General features: G+C 42.7%; 1 protein-coding gene across 1 annotated transcript in view; it reads left to right on the top strand.

The window, feature by feature from the left end:
• Positions 1-5396: 5396 nt before the first annotated feature.
• Positions 5397-16048, top strand: part of MKNK1 (MAPK interacting serine/threonine kinase 1) — a 150694-nt gene continuing 140042 nt past the window's right edge. The window contains exon 1 of the mRNA XM_069232736.1: positions 5397-5510. The gene's annotated coding sequence lies outside the window, so the exon portion shown is untranslated. The remainder of the gene's footprint in view (positions 5511-16048) is intronic.

The raw sequence follows: 16048 nt of genomic DNA on the forward strand, positions 1-16048 counted from the left end.
TCTCAAAGTTCCCAAATAAGTCTTGGATCTAAAGAAAGTAGTTCTTCTCCATACAACACCTGTGATGTTACATTTTTAATTATGGCCTTTTTTACAGGCTTCACAAGGAGACCCTCAAAACAATAAACTGGTCTTTATAAGGTGTTCACAGTAGCAAGGAGTGATATTTTTAAAATACCTATGTGATTATCCCAATGCACACTACTTGTAAACATCATATGTGTAGTTCCTAACTTACTTCAGAGGAATCATAGTTATAAAACACAAAAAAGTCTTGGGTCATTTGGGGAAGATCAAGATCTTTGTCTTCTCCACGTGTAATGTTAATCTATTATTATTATAATGAGAGTGATGGTCATCCACTTTTCGTTGCAACCCAATCTGCGTGTAACCCACTACCACTTGATCGTTAGCATACATGACACAAGGGATGTGTACACCCCTTATTCTTGAAAGAAAGGAGTGCATAGATGCTAGTTTTCAAGGGTAAATTGGAAATAAAAATGCTAAATAATAGGTGAGCTCAGATGCACCATTGCCTAAATCAATTTCCCTCTGGTATTTTTTCAGATAGAACACTCATACTGTCTAAACTGACCCAAACGCAATTGTTGGAATGAAGTTGTTGCATCATGAAGAACAAGTCCTGTGGAATATCCTATTGTCTTTCCCAGTTGTTGCCTGGAGTACCATCCAGTAGTCAACTGTAGACTAATTTTGTCTGAATCCTCCATTCTGTATTTGGATGATTCCTTAGCCAAAGGCCCAAACAGTTTTAACAAAGTTTGAGTATTATTTGTATTATTTGTTTGAGTGTGTGTCCAAAAGTGAAATTAATATATAGTTTAATGGATCACCTTGCAAACAATTCTTGTAAATAGTGTTATAACTGCACCCCCTCCATTTTTCTTGAGTTTTCATTGAAAAGGAAGCTCACCTAAAGAAAGGACTCAAACTTCCAGCCACCAAAGAGGGTGTGCTTTAAATAATATTGCCTGCAGACTGTCTGGCATCCTGCATGAGAAGATTTCAAATTATTATTTAGCTCTGCAATTACCCATCTCCTGAAGCTATATAAGTTGGTCAGTCTTAAGGTAATTGATAGTACAACTTATTAAATGTTTGTGTGCAGAACTTTTATAGAGATTTGAAGTAAATTCAATCCATTGTGATTTGGAGACTCCAGCCTCACAATTCACAGCCGATATTGTTAACTTGTTATTTATCAACCACCAAAAAGATTTTTGATTGCATAGTAATATTACTTTTAGCACTTTAATCCAATTCATCTTATTATAATTTATCTTTTTCTGCATTAACAATAATTGATATACATTCTTCTGTGTTTTATATTCTCCCCCGAGCATGGCCCTTCATTATTATCAAATTTGTGCATAATCTATTTAAGAATTTTCGCAGGTTTTAGCATTCAAAAAGGTCAAACCAACCTTTCCGAATACAATATCTATTATGGTGAGTAGTTTGAGAGGGATCATGGTTCACTTTCAAGAATAACAAACCTGTTCCATTAAATGCTTATATCACTCAAGTGATTTCAAGCAAGTTCTCATCAGTTTTGATCTTTGATAGCTCTTGGATATTCTCTTCAGCTAGTGAACCCCTTACTCTATGATTGTAAATTAATACAGGCTCCACAGCGTTTTTTACATTCACCTTTAAATCAATCATCAAACCTAAATGATTGCTATTTCCCAAACTGATCACCCTAAAATCACTAATTCCTCCAAACTGTTCTACTGGGATAAATATAGAATTGGTTGGAATTAGGCAAGTGCTGTGTCTAAACCTTGACTGAGCAGGAGTGTCATTTGAGAACTTACAACAGAGACTAATTAAATTATGCTGTATAAGCATGTCAACAGGTCTGTTCTACGAGTGCAGACACTGATCTGAGACTAGAATCTCGGGATCTTCACTAGTGAATTTCAGAATTTTGCTCGTTTAGATCAAAAACAAACAGCTCAAAACATGCTTTAGTAAAATGTTGTCCTCACTGAACTAAATTAAGCAGGTTGTCATCAGGACTACAATCAAAGGGTATTTAAAGTAGCAGTGTTAGTCTGGTCAGATAAGCACCTCAGAAAAGTTAACCCTGAATACTGCACTTGAGTTTGAGCCTTTATCCAGCTCTTGCGCCAAGGCATGTCACTGATTGATATCCTTAGTCATGGTTTACACTACTTCTGTGCTCAGGTTTTGGTTAACTATTTTCACAGGAAATTCACCAGTTTGCCCTGTTTGCAAGCTTGTTGTAAACTGGCTTTCTGGACTGAAATTGTGATGAAATGTACCTTGTCTTGAATAAAACTGCAGATTTTAACAAAAAAAGTCTCTAGCTCAAACGGATCAAAAGTTTAAAAAAAAAAAAAGAAGTGCCACGTATATTTGTATTTATAGAGCGTGTTATACTCAAAGTTGTCAAAGCGCTAGCCAACCAAACCCCCTAAAAGAAAGAAACAGGATCTATTCATCCAAACAAGAAAAAAGCCAGGTTTTCAAGTGTTTACGAAACGTTGTGTGAAAGGACAGTCTTGCAATGTGGGTGGGAAGGGAGTTCTACAGCCTGGCAGCAGCCACGCAAAAGGTACATCCCCCACCAGCCTTTACTAAATCTCGGAACCTCGAACTTTTTGAGAGAGGCAGAGCTCAACGGTCTAATGAGCATGTACCATTGGAAGGTCGTTCTCAAATGCCTCTGCCCCAGACAACGGAGAGAGGTGTGAACTAGACAAAGTGCTTTAAACTTCACACGCTTGGCAGCTGGCAACCAGGACAAAGAGCGAATGTCCTCTCTGATAGACAAACGTTTAGGGACATCCAGGACCAGACGGGCAGCTGCATGCTGGGTCATCTGGAGTCTATTTAGATTGCCTCTACAGAGCATTACAGTAGACAATGTGCACTGTGATAAGCGCAATGACCACAGCCACTCTAAGCCCGGTAGGGATGAAAGAGAAGGCCTTCCTCTAGTACTCTTGACCTAGTCGAACATGCCCTTTTATGGTCCACCTTAATAGAGATAGGCGCCCCCAGGTATATTATCAACTTCTTGGCTGATCTGTGTAGCGATCTGACATGCAGAGTCCGTTTCGGCGAACTTGGCGAAAGCACCACCCCTTTTAAGATAGATAGAGGCATCCGCCAAGGCTGCGTCCTTGCCCCACTGTTGTCCTCTCTCTACATTATTGGGGTAGACAAACATTTGCAGGGCCTACAGGCGGATCCCCCGTACGTGGCTGGTCGCCCAGTGCCTGCCCTACTCTATGCAGACAATGTTGTCTTGATCTCTAGAACACCCATGGGGCTCCAAAAGCTAATGAGTGGTTTAGAACAGTTCATGTCATCCAAGGATATGATTATCAATAAATCCAAAACATTTACCTTGGCTTGTGGCAAGAAGGTTAAGAAATGTAGAAGCTTTCACATCCAGAATATGGAGATTATTACAGTTGACTGTTTTAACTACCTGGGGGTATTATCCGTTAGCAACGGTAATTAGGACCAGCAGGTTTGTTCAGGTAGGAACAAACTTAGAAGAAATTCAGGGGCCATATTCAGATTTGCAAGCAAACTAGGGAGTTGTCCCATAGCACCATGTTGGATATCTACAGGGCCAGAGTTATCTCTACGGTTGCGTATGGAGCTGGGGTTTGGGGCCACACCAAAATGACCCTCCTATAAATAGAACAGAATTGCCTACTAAAACATATGTTATGTCTACCCACTTCAACCATAATTGGATTACGCACCAAGAAGTGGGTTTACAATACCTGGAAGATGTGCTACAGGTGGGACCCCTGCTCCTATGGCATAGTATATAGTCTAAGGAAGTGACTGGTTTCACCAAAGACCGTATGCTGGATTGTATGGAATTGGATAACACCATGTGCATACCCTGGATAGCTTTTATTGAATCTTCTTTTAAATCAGTCTTTAACAAATCTGTTAAACATAACCCAGAGGATGCACTGTCATTTTCAAAAAATCCATCAAGGATACCTTTATGGAATTCAAGGTGGTCTCAAAGAAACTATGTGAATCTACTAAAACCACTGTTGGTTTTTACCTATTCTTTTCTTTGAAAGCAAGTAGATTTGGCTATCTTTCCATGGTCACTAAAATGCAACACAGGTTTGTGCTAACCAGACATAGGCTGGGCATAGCTCACCATCTAGTAGCATACTCCCTTACTAGGCTTTGCTCTTTAGAGCCAGACAGATGCCCATGTGATACAGTGAGCAGACAAAGCATTTTACACTTCATTTTATTCTGTAAATGTTATGAATATATTACAGCCATCTATCTTAAACCAGTTTTTCATCTATTTAATATACGAACCCATCAGGAAGCATTGAAACTCCTGTTAGCTTTAGACTCCCTGAATGTATGCTATAGGGTAGCAAACTGTATCACAAAAGCCATACATATTAGAAAAGGTTTTATTACACAATGAAAACTGGTGTCATGTATTAGTGGTATCCTAACTGCCAAAAATGTTTATTTAAAACTTTTAAGAACCTATTGTTCTATTATTGTTTTAATATATACATTATGTACTTTTATGGCTTACTTTGGGTATAACCGAATAAATATTATGAACTGAACTGCCTTCCTCTATATTTTAATGATGAAAAAACAGGAACTACCAATCCTTTTAGCCTGAATGTCTAAATGCGAAGTGGAAAGCGCTTTCCAAAGGTTGGCTGGACATCTTTCTATTGCTTATTGCTGTACCTGGGGCTTCATCGGGTACTAATACAGTGAAACAGTTGCCCAGACACTATTACCAAGTGAAATAATGGAGGCGGGGGGGGGGGGGGGGGGGGGAAATGAACTGTATCACAAAATGTTCCGAGGATACGCTCCATACTTTGCCTTATATTGCTGCACAATTCTTCTGACCCTGACAGTACGCCTTGGTCAGAAGAGTAAGTTTATAGAACAGCAAAAAAAAAACTTAAACGCTTTTAAAACATTTTCCATCAAACCGCGAGAGAAAAATCCTGGAATTATAAAAAGCTGCCAGGCTGTTCTTTCGCACGCTTCACTGCTACCACCATCACTTCAGTCATCTCATAACAAACAGCACTTAGTAACTGCGCCCCACAAAAATAGAAAGCAGCGATTAATCAATCGGGTAAGGTAACCAGTCCATTACTGAATGCAAGAATCTCACAAGCGAGACACCTAAAAAATAAACAAAGCGATAGCGCAAAAAACCCACATGGTGCACGAATAACGCGACACGATTTGTACCGATCCACGAACGACTGGACAATCACTTCCGGGGTAGGGGTGAATTATTTTATATTCTTTGGGCGATGTTCTTCCCGGACGAATTGCAGGCTGCTTGGGGAAGTTCTACCACAAAGACCCGCCTCTCAGCCTGTCAATCAGTATAAATTGCCTCACCCTGGTAGTTGATAGTAGTAGGCGAGAGTAAAGCAGGGCTTAGTGTTGGTGTAAGAGCGGTTGTTCAGAGGTGGGAGGTAAGTTATTCGTTGGGGGAGATCTCCCGCCTTACATTGTGTAACAAAGACGTTTTCCAGTCTTTTATTTAGTCTGAAACAAACCCATGGCGTTTCTTACTTTAGTCGGTGTTTCAGCAGCTTTCTTACGTGTATTTTATTGGAATTGTTTAAAGTGTAAAGGCCAGTTTTGGTCATTGCTTGAAATGTGAAAATAGAAGTGCAGGTAATCTTTACTCGGGTACCTGCCTATTTCTGAGAAGAGGCGATACCCTCAAATTAAAAGTATTACGTTTTTCTTGAGAGGTGCAGGTACTATCCCGATAACAATAACAAAGTGCCGGTACTCCGTACCGGACAGTATTGGCCCATTTAAAGCACTGGTTTGGGTGGCGGGTGGGTTGTTGAAGGTGCACATAGTTATAGACTTTGCTAGCCAGCTCATGAAAACCTACCAAACGCAATTTATATCTGTTGAGTGATCGATTGTGTTACACACCAACATGTCAGTTTACTTGCGCCCCCCCCCCCAACCAAAAAAAAAAAAAATCCCATGTGTGTTTACTATAGCACCCCTGCTCGTCATAATTTCAGACCTTCCAGTCGTTCGGCAGCCTAAAGTGCTTTGGGATTTGTAGTCCTGGATCGTTCCCCTGTAGGTAGTCAGACTGACACCTGGTCACTATGACTTGTCACGGAAAAAGCCAGAAGTGGAACTATATTGTCTTCACGGGTTGGAGCTAGGCGGGAACCCTGTTCCACCACCCCGATTGTTAAACGCGCTCTCGCTCTCATATGCCTGCTGTAATATGTATGTTTATACTTTTATTCACTTATGCATGCCACTAGCCTCGGTTCACGGGGGAGACTCGACAGATTTTTTTTTTAAACTAAAACTAGTCTGTCTGTATCTCGCCTGACATTGCCTCTATTTCAATAGAAGTCAGTTGGTGAAATGCTTTCTCCCGATTATTTCTGTTAGATGTCCTTCCTAATTTGCTCTTCTAAAATGGTAGTATGCATGTAAACTGCCCGCGTGTATTGCTGATACTGCCCAAGTCTATGGCTTCCGCTTCCTGGTGTAGTATTTTAGTCCTGCTTTAACTGCGTCAATCAACCCTGTTGCTCATCGTTATTAATCAAGCAACTAACCCACACACAACTTAAGTTCCCGCGGTACATCGAAACTTCTCGGGATATAGGTGCCTGACTGCATGCGACGTGTCTAGTGGGGGTCACGCTGAATGTCCTGTGCACGAGTGCCTTGACAAATGGGACCTGCCCATTCAGTCATGTCACAAAAGAAAGTTAGAGTTGCTTTTCTGACAGACAGAGGATTAACATGATACCAATCAAACCAGTGCCACATAAACGTAACATTCCATATACCGCACCTTGTAAGTGTAACGCTCTGTCTCAACCCCAGGAACATGAGTAGCAGCACGGCCTGTCGGGCCGGTGGGCAGAGACTAATTTACTTGGAGCCAAACCTGCCAGCTTCTAACTGAGCAGCAGCTGCAAACTGAAGAAAAGCTAGGCCTAAGGTCCGTGTGGACACAATAGCCAATCAGTACTCGGAATTTTGTGTACGCTTTAGGATTGGCGAGGTGACCCAATCCTAAAATTCTAGACTGCCTTGAACATTAGGAGTAGCACTATCTATCTCTCAGTAGGCTCTCAGACATGAGATTGGTTGTTGAGCGACCCCCGCATTGCTCAAATCCCTGTTAAAAGTAGCCTCTTAGAAGATCAACACCAGACATTAGGCTGAATTCACATACCGCCTATGTAAGTAAGGGGCCTTATTATCCTTAAATGTGAGGGGCAGGTGTATAAAAAATATATAAATGTATGTGTGTATATATATGTATAAGGAGGGGCCATATGTGTTGTATATTTGAAGGGTCAAGGAAGAAGACTGTGATGGTTGAAACGCGTCAGCCTATTGTTTGTTAAATGGAATTATGTAGTGAATAAAGACCAGTAATCTGCATGGAGTGTATGTATATATCTACTCAAACATCCTTACACCCAGAGAAACACTCACACTCATACAGGCACACACTCACACCCACTCTCACAGCAAGATACTCTGTCACATCTACTCACACCCAGAGAGATGCTGTCACATCTACTCACACCCACACAGGCACTCTCATGCAGCTCACTCTAACACGGAGACACTCACTCCCCGTCTCACATCCAGGCAGACAATGTCACACTTAATCTTGCAACCAGAGAGATGCCCTCATACCTAGTCGCACAGACACACACACCTATTATCACTGCAAGATAGACAGTCACACCCACTCTCGCCCCCAGAGACACTTAGTCTCACACGGACTCTCATACCCACTCACAGCAAGATAGTCACATCCACTCACACCCGCACTGACATGCTCACTTTCACACCCAGATAAACACTCACCCATTCTCACTCTGACACTCATACCTACTCCCACATCCAGGCAGACAGTCACTTTCGCGTCCAAACACTCTTGCACTCCCTCCCAGAGACAATCTCACAGCAGAATAGACACTGTCTCTCACTCTCACTCCCAGAGAGACTCACGCCTAATTCCATACCCAGACACTCTGACACTCACATCCTGACTAACTCTTACACCCACTCACAGCATGATGGACACTGCAACATTCTCTCACCCAGAGAGATGCTGCCACATTCTCTCACCCAGAGACACTGCCACACCTGCTCTCGCACCCACACCATTACGTCCAGGCAGATACGGTCTCTCTCACACCCACACCCAGAGAGACTCTCGCACTGAATCTCACATGCAGAAAGACGCTCACACCTAGTTTCACACCCAGACACACTCTGACACTCACATCCAGACAAACTTTCTTACACTCACACCCACTCTCGCTGGTATATAGAGCCCATGTTATGGTGTCTGAGGAATGCAGAAACAGTTTTATTAACATGTTTCCTAGATTTGTCTATTTCTGGGCAGAAGTGAGTTGACCAGTTTCTATTCTGCCTTTGGCAAATGTTAATAAAATTTAAGGCAGTGGGCAGGAAATATAGAGAATAAAAAGTCGAAATTCACTAAAAAAAAAAAAAACAAGGGTTACAGGGGACATTATAGTTGAGCTGACATTTCACAAGTGCAAAACCATAGTTCAAGCAGTTCCCTGAGCTAACTATGACTTGCACCCTGTAATGCACTGCTTATGACCTCACATATGACATCATCCCGTGTGTGTGTGTGTGTGTGTGTGTGTGTGTGTGTGTGTATATATATATATATATATATATATATATATATATATATATATATTACAGTTGCCAGTATCAGTTTGTGCTTAATGGTAACGGAAAACCACTTAAGGGTGGGGGTGTTATATTATACCCAGATGCGTCTGAGGAAGTTATAACTTAATGGTGTACTTTATCCACATATTCCTTTCACTCCAGTCTTAGTTATTTATTTTTCCTAGTTCTGTTTTACTAGTCTGAAAGTGCACATTACACTGCAATGCCTCGCTTTTTCTTGCAACTCTTCCTTTTTACTCTTCTTTGTTAGCCCCCTCCAAACTATGCTCTGTTATCGACTATTCCTCAGCAAACTTGGCGCTTTCCAGTTGAAGAGCCAGATTGGTTTTGCTAGCATAGTTGCGTCACAGATTTTTCCACTGACAACTCGAATTTCTGTGTCTATTTGATTTACTGCTTTTCACTTTCATTTTGAATGTGAGAACGTGAGCCATGCAACAGCTGGAAGTGTCAGAAAAGGAGGAATGATTAGAGGCAGGGAAGTCGGCTAACTGCGACAGTTATAAGTGGAGACCAGCAATGCTAATGACTGAGTGAGGTACTAATTTACTACAGTTACGGCCCGGCTGATTTGTCTGCTGTATCAGTCGGCGTAGCCTGGAATGGCACACGGCAAAAGCTTACTCCTGTCCTGCAACTACCTTCTGCTGCTTGCCATTAATCTGGTTAAACGTAGCAGGCACGTTTGTACTGAAGTGACTTCCACAATGGAGTTCCTGTGGAGAGTATTTGGGTGACTATTTAAAATGCTTTACCTTGTACATATTCTGAAATATTGAACAATGAATACACTGATTATAGATCCATGTGTGCAGCTTGATTCCTTGCTTGTGGGATTCACTTGGGAAATATTAATCCCTGTATCAGTTTATAAAAAATCTGGGAAATACTTTTCAAATTACTGTTGAACCAGGTTGTTTTTACTCGTGGCATTATGCAAGCTGCATGCTCCTTTTTCTTTTGTTCAGTTGTTCTCTTTGCACTATTTCAAAAGAGATCCTGATTGCCACGTGCCATCTTTATTTTGTGGCTCACATCCTTCAACTTTCTGGGTTTGTTTTTACAACTAAAGCACAAATCAGTTACGAGTCTGCAGTAGTTTGTTATGCCTTTCCTGCAACGTGTTGTCTTAAATTGGTCTTAATAAAGTGTGTGTGTGTGTGTGTGGTACATGTTTTATCCTGTAGTCGTATTTTGTCCTTCTGGTCAACAAGTGGCTATCGAAATGATCAAAATACCATAACAAAAATGACTGGTCTGCCAAGTATAATGTGGTTTATTAGTGTGACATGAAGTACTAATAAATCTGGATTGGAAATATATTGCTGGGGACTTGTGCAGTGGTGCATGCCTGCCCAACTTTGCCCCACAGAATGTTAAGTTTCTGGTGCGAGAACGCTTATCATAGACTACGCCTATTGCATGGTATAGCAAGGTGGCTTTGTGCACTGTACAACTACGAGGAAAGACTGTTATAACCACTTAAGACAATAGTCTTTTAAATTACTTAAACAATACTGAGGACAAAGTGACATGGCTGTTTTCATAACATGGCAAAAGTGTGGGCTACTGGAATGTGTCCAGAGAAGAGCAAGTATTGTGGTACAAAAGACCAGTGCCTTGTGTACTCTCCCCCATGCTCATATGGGTGAGCTTCAATGAATGACATGGTAACAGAACAGCCATGGAGGCTCAAACAGTTTTACCCTGTCCAGTCTTCCTCTGCATGAGATTCGTTCTAGCTGTATTCTATCATTTTCTAAGTAACTTGTCTCTCAGGAGGAACTAATAGTAGCTGTTGTACGTTAGGGTCGCTGTTGGGACTGTAAGTCTTCTGCATGTCTCTGGAGAGCTTGCTTCCCCTGCCTTATGGTGATCTACAGGCTAGTCACTTAAAAGTTACTGTAGGGTTTTCTGGATCCCTACCTCAGTGAACATGACAAACCTATGTCCACTGAGGATCTCCCTGTTTACATGGACTGAGACCCTAGAGCTTAGCTCTTGGGTCGAGGGGGGTGGGGGGCATGCATAGTGCACCCCTATTTCAGAGTGGCTAATACTCTCTCTACCAAGTCAGTGGTAGACTGACAGTAGTGGCGGCGGCAGCAATACATGTATAGTCAGGGATATCTGTAACCTTGTAACGTGGGCAAGGGGGTGAAATCTACTAGCCACCCTCCTGATCAAGTCTCTGCAGTCTTATTTCCCTGTGGTCCTGTTGCCTTTGTTTACCTGGGTTGTGTGTTTGAGAGCCAGTAGGTTCCCTAGTCGAGTATGTTGAGGTGAACAATTGTTTAGTGTGAGCTGTTTTGCTTGACATTCCGGCTCCCTCATGCCCCTTCCTTATTTTAGGAGGCCCCCGGATGGGTTTGGGGTAAACATTGGACTGGGTCACCTCCCTTTCTTACCAGAGAGACTGCACCCCATTCTGCTCGGAGGCCACTAAAATCATCTGTGGCGTACCTCAGCCCAATCCTCTTCAACGTCTACATGGCCCCGCATGCTGACATGGCCTGATCCCATAACCTCAACATTATTTCATATGCTGACAACCCCCAGCTGATCCTGTCTCTCACCAAGGACTCTGCCAAGACCAACCTCCACGAAGGAATGAAGGCCATCACTGAATGGATTAAGAGCAGCTACCTCAAACTCAATTCAGACAAGATGGAAGTCCTAATCTTCAGCTCCACCCCCTCCGCATGGGATGACTCCTGGTGGCCTGCCACTCTGAACCGCTCTGACTCCCACTGACCACGCACGCAACCTAGGATTCGTCTTGGACCCAGCAAGTCAACATCATCTCCTCCTGCTTCAACACCCTCCACATGCTCCAAAAGATCTACAAATGGATACTCACCAAAACCAGAAGAACAGTCACCCAAGCTCCCGTAAGTAGCAAACGTGACTACGGCAATGTCTTCTATGCAGGATCCACGACCAAACTCCAGAAGATGCTGCAACTCATCCAGAACTCCTCTGCACACCTCATCCTGGACATCCCCTGGCACTGCTACATCACAGACCACCTGGAAAACCTGCACTGGCTCCCAGTCAACATGAGAATCACCTTCAAAAGCCTCACCCACAAAGCACTGCACAACACCAGACCAGAATACCTCAACAGACTCTCCTTCACCCCAACCCAGTACCTCTGCTCCGCTGGCCTCACTCTCACAACCATACCACACATCCGCATAACTAAAAGTGGCGGTAGATCATTCTCTCGCCTCACCACCAAAATGTCAAACACTCTTCCCACCCACCTGCGCCAGACCAAAGACCTCCTTACCTTCAGGAAACTTCTGAAGACCAGGCTATTTGCGTAGTACCAGCACTTTTTTTTTTTTTTTTTTTTTTTTTTTCTCCACCTTCCGCCCCCCTCCTCCTCAGTGCCTTGAGACCCTCACGGGTGAGTAGTGTGTTTCACAAATTCCTGATTGACTCGCTCTTATCAGTGTGTTAGCTGCAGTAACTGCTAGGAGGGACAGTCCCTCTTTTCTGCTCAGTGCTTCCAAATCGAGAGTTAATTAAAATTCCTCTCTGGGGAATAGCATGGACTGAAGCACAGTAACTCACCCTGTACATGCTTTGTACATGGAGTGAGCATGACACAGAAAATCCTCTTGCCTGGAGAGGCACCCAGGATTCAAAAGTAGCAGACTCCCTGATTGGCTCAGCCTATCAATCATCAGAGGTGTTAAGTCTGGCCTGAGTGGTCAGTGGTTGTTCAAAACTTGTCTTTGCTTCGAACAAGCATTTACAGAAGCCAGCTGTGGGCCCACAGTGTAAAGGTAAAGAAGCCTGCTCACCTCGTCTGAACTTGATAATTTTCTCTGGATGGAGTCTGCTGTGAAGGAATTTGCCAGCTGTGAAAGGGCAAAAGCGAGGCTTGTCGAGCAGCATCGGCTTGGAAGACAAGGAAATAGCAAACAGTTGCTCAAGATAAGGAAGCTTGCAGAACATCAACAGGCGGGAGACTGGGAAGCTTGATTACACCAGTCCTTTGAAGGTCTGATCACTCTGCCCAGACCCCTCCCCAGTGCTGTTGGAGCCTGTGATACTTACTTCTAATCTGCAGCTGGGGAAGAGTGCCCTATGGTCCCCTATGTTTTTCTTTGTGATACATGAGGGTAACAGGGTGTACTCACACTCTGGCCAGCTAATACCCTCCTACAACTAGCTAGTGGCTACTGGTCTAGAGGGATGCCAGTAACTGTGCCAACACATCAAGCACCTGTGATCAGATCCCTGAAGCCACCAAAGCGGTGTTCTTGCTAAGGACTGGAAGGCATTTCTGTTTGGGTGGCGGGTTCTTTGGCTGATAGGGAATATTTGATTTAACACAATATGCTGAAACTACACCGTTGCCATACAAGGATTGTGTATCATGGCTCTAGCAAATGAGAGCAATCCTGTGCAATGTGGTCTGTAATATGCAATGCTAATTGTGAGTCTACATGTTAACTGTTAGTGTAGTGATTTAACATCTAGGCACTATAATACTGTTTGGGGTCAGAACTCTGGCCCAGACGTTTGTAGAGATGTGTGTTCTTTTCACTGTTTATCCTAGTTTTAAGTGTAGTATATTTCACATGTGTATTAAAGTGCTTTTATAGTCAAAGTAAAGCACTGACTGGACACTTATTAGTTGGTAGTACAGTGCACCCTGTATTCTGAATTTCAAAACCCAACTCACCTGCTTGAGTAAGCCTTGAACTGTGCTGTGTCTCTCTCCTGAGAGTAAAATGCTGGGGAGGAGTTCTTGGTTAAGCAGTTTTGGGTCCACTAGTACTGGGGCCCCAGAATACCTGTGGGGAACACTCTGATTGGAGCTGGGTAGCCCCGGGTGCCCAGAAAATCCGGTCTCACGTGCCCACTACACATGATCCCTGCAAATCTGGAACACGTAGTGTTTGCAGCATGCTATATAAACTCCCTTCTCAAATGATCTTGTATACCTGAGGAGGAGGCAGGGCATCTTTCTAATGTTTTCCCTGCATTGTCTGCAGGTACCCTTGGGTAAATCTCCCCTTAAATAGTGGTTAGCGATATCCTCTTTAAATTTATCAGTGCTGATGAAGCTCAATTGTACAGTGATTTAAAATTACCTTTGATTATCGGGGTCAGCACATAGATTTGATTTCAGATGTTTGGTCATGAGCAAATCTGAAGGCTCATTGAGAGAACTGTAAAGGTGGCTGTGTTGAAATGGACTATGCAAGAAGCGTGGTTCCCTGAGTTGCATGTTCTGCATTGAAACATGTATTGGTCAGCCCTTCACATATGACTCCTGGCAATACAAAATGAGCAAGTGGTGTGGAATTTAATAAAATATCTACCTATCTATGGGACAGGTTGCTTCTTAAATCTACTTGTCCCTTTGCTGTGGAGTGAGGTGACCAATTATGGCAGCATCTCATTATGTAAGTGCTCTCTCTGATAATTGCCTTTGTTTATGCCAGGGCTACTACTATAGTAGGGCTTTAATACTTGCAATTTCATTCCCTATTATAGCAATTTCCTTTTTGCAGAGCTACATACTGGGGTTAGAGGAAGCAGTAAGCAATAGTTCCAGGGCTGGAATGCCTCTGATTCTGCAAACCTACTAACTTGCTTGTTTTTAAGGATTTTCACCAGCTCTTTAATCTTTTGAAAGGTTGGATATTTTACTCCTGACAAAGGCAGAAGTAGAAGTTCTGCGACGTTTTGGGGGGGAAGTTGTTGGAGGGTAAGTGAACATGTAAACGCTCAATACTTTCACATGAGCAAATCTAAAATGCATATTTGCACATGCTAAAATACAGTTCACAAATCTTTTCTAGGCGTAGGATTTCCTGGTCTACTTCTGTAAGTTCTTGGGAATTCATGAAGGCCACTAATTCAAAGACCTATAGGAGGAGTGCACTTTTCTGACTTTAAGAAATGAGTGGGCAAGGATTGGATGGCACCGACCAAAACTTAAGCATTCCAATATGCAGGAGACAGGATTGGCCAAATACAGAGGAAAAAAAAGCAGAGTGCCAAGATTTCTTCAATCTCGAGTTTGAGTTATAGTGCACCAAAAGAACCGACTGAGTGGACATGAATTCTTAACTTCTCCTGTCACTATTTAGTCATTACTACTGGTGTAGTCTGACATAAGGACCACATGCTGTTTTGTGGGCCTCTGAACCTTCCCCCGTGCTAAGTCTTTTTTTGGCTATTTGGGGTAGTTCACTCTTAAGCCCCCATAACGTTTTGGCCACATAAAATATCCACGCCAAATGTGTGTCCTTTCATTTAGTTGGGGGGGGGGGGGGGTGGCGGGGGGGAAGAGTCTTCCCCCCCCCCCCCCCCTCAACATCCTGGGGACTTTAAAGGTACCCAAGTTTATGGATTCCAGTGGAGGAGACCCAGAAAATATAGCTAAATTTCAAGTTTTGGGGGGAAAAATTGAGGGGTGGGAATGCTGCAGTAAAACATTTTTTGTTGTTGTGTGGTTCCGCCAAGTCCCTCCCCACCCCCCCCGCAAATAGCGTTCAACACCGTTTTGGCATTTTACAGGGACTTAATCAGTTTTCCAATCTTCTGTGTTTTCAACCTCTTTCCAGTTAGTGGCAGAATGGTGTGAAACCAGTGGTGGATCCTGGAAAACTCTACACTTCTGAAGAGTAGACAAGCCTTAATTCAGCAAGGGTAGTTTGTGTAGATCCTTCAAGGTTTTCCTATAGAAAGTAACATTTGAAATAATAATAATAAAAAAAAAAACTGTATGTATCCATCCATCCTCTGGACCCTTCTGGTTGCAGGGATATATAGGGCATGTAGGTTCACAAAGAACCCAAGGTACCCAGAGACAATAACTAAGCTGCACCTTGCAATGGGCTTTCATTGTGTACCGGCTATAAAACAATTCAGATGTTAAAATAGAAATAGTGAAAGCTAGGTATCAAAGAAACCAATGTATTTCCAAAATGGGCACAAGAAATGGAGTTTAGAAGCAGTGGTTATTTGCATATCTGAACTTGTGGGTACCCCTACTAGCATGTGACTTGGAGGGTATTCCTCAATTACTACTTTCTTACACATTGCCTTAGATTTGAAAGGTGCAATTGCAGAGCAATTCAATTGGTAATAACACTTGTTCTACTATTTGTGTGTCCCAATAAAAACTGTACCTCACTTCTGTGGGTAGGCCTTGTGCCTGTGACAAACTGCCCAAAACACAACATGGATACATCAAATATTTTCACTCAAATGGAGTTATTTTATTATTTTT

This window comes from Pleurodeles waltl, chromosome 4_2 (assembly GCF_031143425.1).
Source record: "Pleurodeles waltl isolate 20211129_DDA chromosome 4_2, aPleWal1.hap1.20221129, whole genome shotgun sequence".
NCBI classification, from domain to species: Eukaryota; Metazoa; Chordata; class Amphibia; order Caudata; family Salamandridae; genus Pleurodeles; species Pleurodeles waltl.